Here is a 6,382-nt window from a genome sequence, read left to right as displayed (position 1 = left end):
TATATATGTAGTTAAGTCTAAGTTATTGATTATATTATTGAGTTCTATAGTTTTTTGTTCAGCTTTAGTTTTAAAAATCAATGCAGTGCTGAAAGAGGTGTGTTAAGGTCACTCAGAATTATTGTGTTGTGGTCTGTATGACTCTTGAGCTTGGGAAGAGTTTGTTTGATCAATATAGATGCTCCATTGTTTGGGGCATATACATTTGTTACATCTTGTTGATGTATGGTTCACTTAAGTAGCATGAAGTGTTCTTTTTTTATCTCTTTTGATTAACTTTTGCTTGATGTCTACTTTATTTGATATGAGGATGGAAACCCCTACTTGTTTCCACAGTCCATGTGAGTGGTATGTTTTTTCCAACCTTTCACCTTCAGTCTGTGGATGTCTTTTCCTATGAATCTCTTGAGTCTCTTGAAGTCAGAATGTTGTTCGGTCTTTTTTTTTTTTTTTAATCAAAAATGCCAGTCTGTCCTTTGATTGGTGAATTAAAGCCATTAAAGTTCAGGGTTATTATTGAGACATGATTTGTATCCCCAAGCATTTTTGTTTATTTTTGGTATTTATTGTGACTTGGTTTCTCCTCTGATTACATTTTACTTTAGTGTAATACCTCCCTCTGCTGATTTTCATCATTGTTTTTCATTTTCTCTTTGTGGAATATTTTGCTGAGGATGTTCTGTAGTGTAAGCATTCTAGTTGTAAATTCTTTTAACTTTTGTTTATAAAGAAATGTTTTTATTTCAGCATCAAATTCAAAGTTTAATTTTGCTGATATAGGAATCTTGGTTGGCATCCATTTTCTTTCAGAGCTTGGTATATGTTGTTCCATGATCTCCTGGCTTTGAGGATCTGGGTTGAAAAATCTGCTGAGATACAAATTTATCTCCCCCTACATGTGATATGAGTCCTCTCTCTCTTGCAGCTTTTAAGATTCTATCCTTATTTTATGTTCTATACATTTTCTTTAAAAAAATGTGCCTTAGCATAGATCTGTTGTAATTTTGTACATTTGGTGTCCTATAAGCCTCTTGTATTTGGTTTTCCAATTCATTCTTTATGCTTGGGAATTTTTTTTTCTATTATCTCATTGAAGAGATTGTGCATTTCTTTGGTTTGAAACTCTGTGTCTTCCTCTATCCCAATAACTCTTAAATTTGTTCTTTTGATGCTATCACATATTCTTAGATGTTTTGTTGATGGTTTCTTACTATCATCACTGTGCATTCCACTTCATTTTCCAGATTGTATACTTTGTCTTCATTATCTGACATTCTTTCTTCCAAACAATCTATTCTGTTGGTTATACTTTCTATTGAGTTTTTTATTTTGTTTATTTTATCCTTCATTTCAAGGACTTCTGACTTTTTTTTCAGAGTCTCTATCTCTTTCTTGAAATAATCTTTAGCTACCTGTATTTGCTTTCTTATCTCTTTGTAGGAATGATCAATTTTTGCCTGTATTTGCTCATTTAGGTTCATTCTTTAATTAACAGACCACTTTAATTATGAGCCATCTGAACCCTTTCTCTGCCATTTCATCAACTTTGCTGTCCATGGGTTCTGTTATTGTAGTATTGTGGTTTGTTTGGGGTACTATCCTCCCTTTTTTTTCATGTTGTCTATGTGTCTTCCTTTCTTGCAGTGTGGATCTGAGATATTATAGTTTCTACCCTATATTCTTGTAGTACCCATGCAGATTGTCTGTACCTTCCCTTGATGTTGGGCTTCCAGATCCTGGTGGTGTCCCTGAATGTATGCTACTGCAACTAAAGGTTGTGTCAGTAATAGCTGAGGTAATGCAAGATAATAGTGGAGGTGCCTCAAGATGTATGCAAGGTCTTACAGAGATGGAGGTGAAAGGGTTGGACTTACACTCTGCTTGAGATGCCTGCTCTGAGATACAGCTGCTTCTAGGCCCTGTCTCTTGTCAAAAAGGTAGGGGCTACTGTGTGGGGACGGCTATGGTGATGACTGCAGTGTCCCAAGATGAAAGTGTGTTGGGCTTGGGCTCCCAGGTGTGTGTGTTGGGGGGGGGGGTGAACTCGGACGTACCCTGGACCTGGGTCCCTTGCAAGTCAATGATAGCAGATCTGGTATGTGTTTTAATTTTTGCTCTTTGTGAGTCACAGTTTATGAGAACATACTTTGAACATATATTTTAGTTTTTTTCTGGATATTTTAGTCACAAGCTCTCATTTTGTAAAAGCCAAAATTCATGCTTCCAGGGTGACCTGAAGAATCCCATTTCAGAATGTTAGATTACATTCTCAGTTTTCTAGATCACCGAAAGACAAGCAGAAGCAAAAACAAAACAAAACAAAACAAAACAAAAAACAACCACCCAACCAACCAAAAACTCACTTGTATAATTTGTATAATTCATTTTCATAATACAAGTCTCAAATAATTTTTAAAAATAGTATTATAGGGAAAGAATATTTATTATTAACAACTACTAATTGCTTGAGGAAAAAAATATACATATTTAATAGTTTCCCCTTGTGTTAAAAAGGAATATCCAGCCAGGCACGATGGTGCACACCTGTAATTCTCAACTGAGGCAGAGGCAGGAGAATCCTGGGTTCAAAGCAAGCCTCAGAAAAAGCAAGGTGTTAAGCAACTCAGACTCTGTCTCTAAATAAAATACAAAATAGGGATAGAGTTGTCGCTCAGTGACTGAGTGCCCCTGATTTCAATTCCCAGTTATCCTGCCAAAATATCCCTGCAAAGTAAAAATCTTGGAAAAATCAAAATTAAAAGTAATTTATATATTTTTTAAATATTAAGATATAAAGGTATGTCAACAAATCTGAACTTAGATAAAAAGATCTCTTATTTGAAAGAGTATTTCAATAGGTGAATAAAAATTCTTCCAATATTAATATACTTATTACCAAATCAAGAACTGTCTTCATGAGAGAACTGTCTTCGTGAGCGATAGGTGGGCTGAGCTTTTATGATCTGAGATCTTGTAACAGTGAACAGAAAAAAAGGAAGGGAGATTCTAATGAGAATGAGCAGACTCCTTGAAACATAACAAAATATGTCAAATATTGTAATCACAACAGCATGTTTAGGCACTTGGGACTGAGGTCTGAGCCAGAGATGGAATGCACAATTAATTATAGGGTGGGAAGTTCACTGAAGTGCAGGGCTTTCCTGTTCTAGCCAAGCCACTCTAAAATTTTCTCATGCTCATAGTTTGATTGATCTTGCCAGAAATGTTAAAAATTTGTCAAAATTATAGATTACTAAAAATTTTATGTAAATTTAGAAAGAACTAAAAATTCATAAGTGAGCATTATAATGAATTTTACAGTTTAAACGGCAAAATCGATACTTATGAAAATAGCATTAATTAGAAAATTGAGCATTTTAAATAAATAAATAAATAAATATTAAAATGTTAAGAGCCATGATGAATAAAATGACAAATTTCAACTGGCATCCTAGAATATCAAAAATAAAAAGAATACATAAGAGACAAGATTTGTATATACCATCTCGAAAGCTGAATAATATCAATCTTCATATTAAGCAAAACAACTAGACAAATAAAAAGAAATCCACTTTTAGTGACATCTGCATGAATCTGCTGACAATCTAAGACAGATAGGAATTCATAAAAGCACTCAGAAAGAAAGAATAGATTACCTGAAATGGAATACCCATGATGCGAAGATTATGCATAACAACAATGAGAAAGCAAGTAGATGCTTGATAAATAACTGTTGAAAGAAAATCAGTATCAGTTTACAATTATTATTCAACTAAATCAAATGAGGTAATATTATATTATTATAAATAATAATACAGAAATATTATTATTAGTAGTATTATAGAAAATGAGTTTCCACAAAGAAGTATTTATTAAAAGAAAGTCTGCAGATGTGATTCACTAAAATGGCAAATATTATTTTAAAAAAAGCTCCAAGGTATAATAAATATGAAAATTAAACTATAGGTATTTCTAAGTAATTATTGAACACAAAAAGTGACAATGTCTAAATAAGATAGTTAAAAAAAATCAAAATAGCCTAACATGTTGGATAATAATATATACTTAACAAAATGCTAACTGTACAATAAAACATGCATCCATTTAGGCTTACATACATGCATATTAAAATTTCTAGAAGAAAATATATTGAATAAAATTAATTAATGAAAAAAGTGAAAAATAATAAAACCTTTTAATCCATTTAAAGATAGCAGATAAAACAAAATTAATAATTCAAAATAGCCTCATCAATAAAACCCATAGTTGAAGGATACTCAATACAGGTTCTAAAGGTACAGAAACCAAAATGATATTTAATCAAGTACTTTCTAAGTTTCAAGGGAATAAGAAATTTGCTGTTGGCCTGTCTGGAAATTGTTCTTTGCTGTTGTGGTATGTGCACAGAAATTATAATGAAATAATTTTGTTTCCTGCTCCAATATACTCACAAAGAAACTGTACATATTAATCTCAACCTGACTGGATTGTGAGCTGCCCAGAAAATTAAAACAGTACACTCCTGGGTGTCTCTGCAAAGGAGTTTCCTGATATAATTGACTTGTGTTAGAGAACTGCCTGGGGAAGAGTCATACAGAAGGAAGACAAGGTGGAATAGACAGAGTAAGAAGGGTGCTATACACATACACACATATGCACAAAGCTCTCATTTACACACACACACACACACACTCACACACACTCAGTTGTTTTTCCGTGGTAGTGTTTTCTGCAGCTATAATCAGGGGATATCAGACTCGAGATTTCAGCTTTTGAACTTGGACTTGCACCAGTGACTCTATGGAGCTTCCAAGATGAAAGCCTTTGGCTGGGACTGTATCACTGACCTTTCTTGTTCTGAGGTTTATGGTTTTTTAAACTGAGTAGCTATTGTTTTCCCCTGCTTTCCAAACTGAAAGTTGGCACTGTGGAATTTGAGAACTATCTGATCACTGATCACGTAACTGATATAATAACCATATATATAATCATATATAATTTTTCCCCTATTGGTTGTTTTCCTATGGAGGTATTTGACAAGTACAGTCACTTAATGTTGGTGTTCACAGATTTTTTTTTTCTTTTTCGTATTAGTTTATTTGTGTTATATGTAATATTGGGGTTTATTTCTTAACATTATTATACAAGCATGGGATAAAATTTGCTCCAATGCAGTCTTCTGTACTTCTCCTTTTTCTCTCCTCCTCATTAAATTATTTTTGTATTCAAAAGAGAATACCCACTTCTCCATTATAGTAAGGCAAATTTTGAGTTTTAAAAAGTCAGATGCTGTTCTTTTATTTTAAAATTTTTAGTATTTTGTTTCCTTTGTGTGGTTTGCTATATTTTAATTATACTTTAAATCTGATATTAGCTTTTCTTGAAATTTTTTTTTTGACTCTACAATGAAAATAAAAGAGAGTCCCATCTAAAAAAATATAAAACACAAAGATCACAGACTTGTAAATAGATATGAATATACTAAATTCTTATGGATGGAGTTAGAGAAGATAATTCTAAGTGAAGTTAGCCAATCCCAAATAACCAAATGCCGAATGTTTTCTTTGATATAAGGAGGCTGTTTCATAGTGGGATAGGGAGAGGGAGCATGGGAAGAATAGATGAACTCTAGATAGGGCAGAGGGGTGGGAGGGGAAGGGAGGGGGCCTGGAGTTAGAAATGATGGTGGAATGTGATGATCATCATTATCCCAAGTACATGTATAAAGACACAAACTGGTGTGACTATACTTCGTATACACCCAGAGATATGAAAAATTGTGCTCTATATGTGTAATATGAATTGTAATGCATTCTGCTGTCATATATAAATAAAAATAATTTTAAAAAGATAAAAGAGGAAAGTGGCCACTGAATTAAAAGCAAATTTTTATCCTGTTTATACAAAATATTTTAAAATTATAAAGATGTATAGAGTTAAATACTAAAACGCAGGAAAAAAATATATTAAGAAAATACCTATTGTAACCAAAGAAACACCAGTATAGGTAAAATAGGTGTTCAGATACAAACATTACTAGAGATATGTCAAGTCATTAATTTTCTGCTAAAATTCATCTCAACATAAGGATATGGTAAAGAGATTTGTACATTTTACTCTTATTTTCTCAAAGTACTTAAAACAAGACATCTTGAAACAGATTTCTCAAATATCATTCCACCCAATACCCATGATCTTTCTCTATATAAATGCATCATTATTTGTTAATGTTATTTGTCATTGGTGTTGTTGTACTGAGGATTGAACCCAGGGGCACTTAACCACTGAGATACATCGCCACCCTTTTTTAAATATTTTATTTAGAGATATGCTCTCTGGGCTGCACCAAGTTGCTGAGGCTGGCTTTGAACTGGCAATTCTC

Source organism: Marmota monax, unplaced genomic scaffold (assembly GCF_021218885.2).
Source record: "Marmota monax isolate L192 unplaced genomic scaffold, Marmota_monax_Labrador192_F-V1.1 WCK01_AAM20220418_F8-fsc00043, whole genome shotgun sequence".
Lineage (NCBI taxonomy): Eukaryota > Metazoa > Chordata > Mammalia > Rodentia > Sciuridae > Marmota > Marmota monax.
This window is presented reverse-complemented; position numbering follows the sequence as displayed.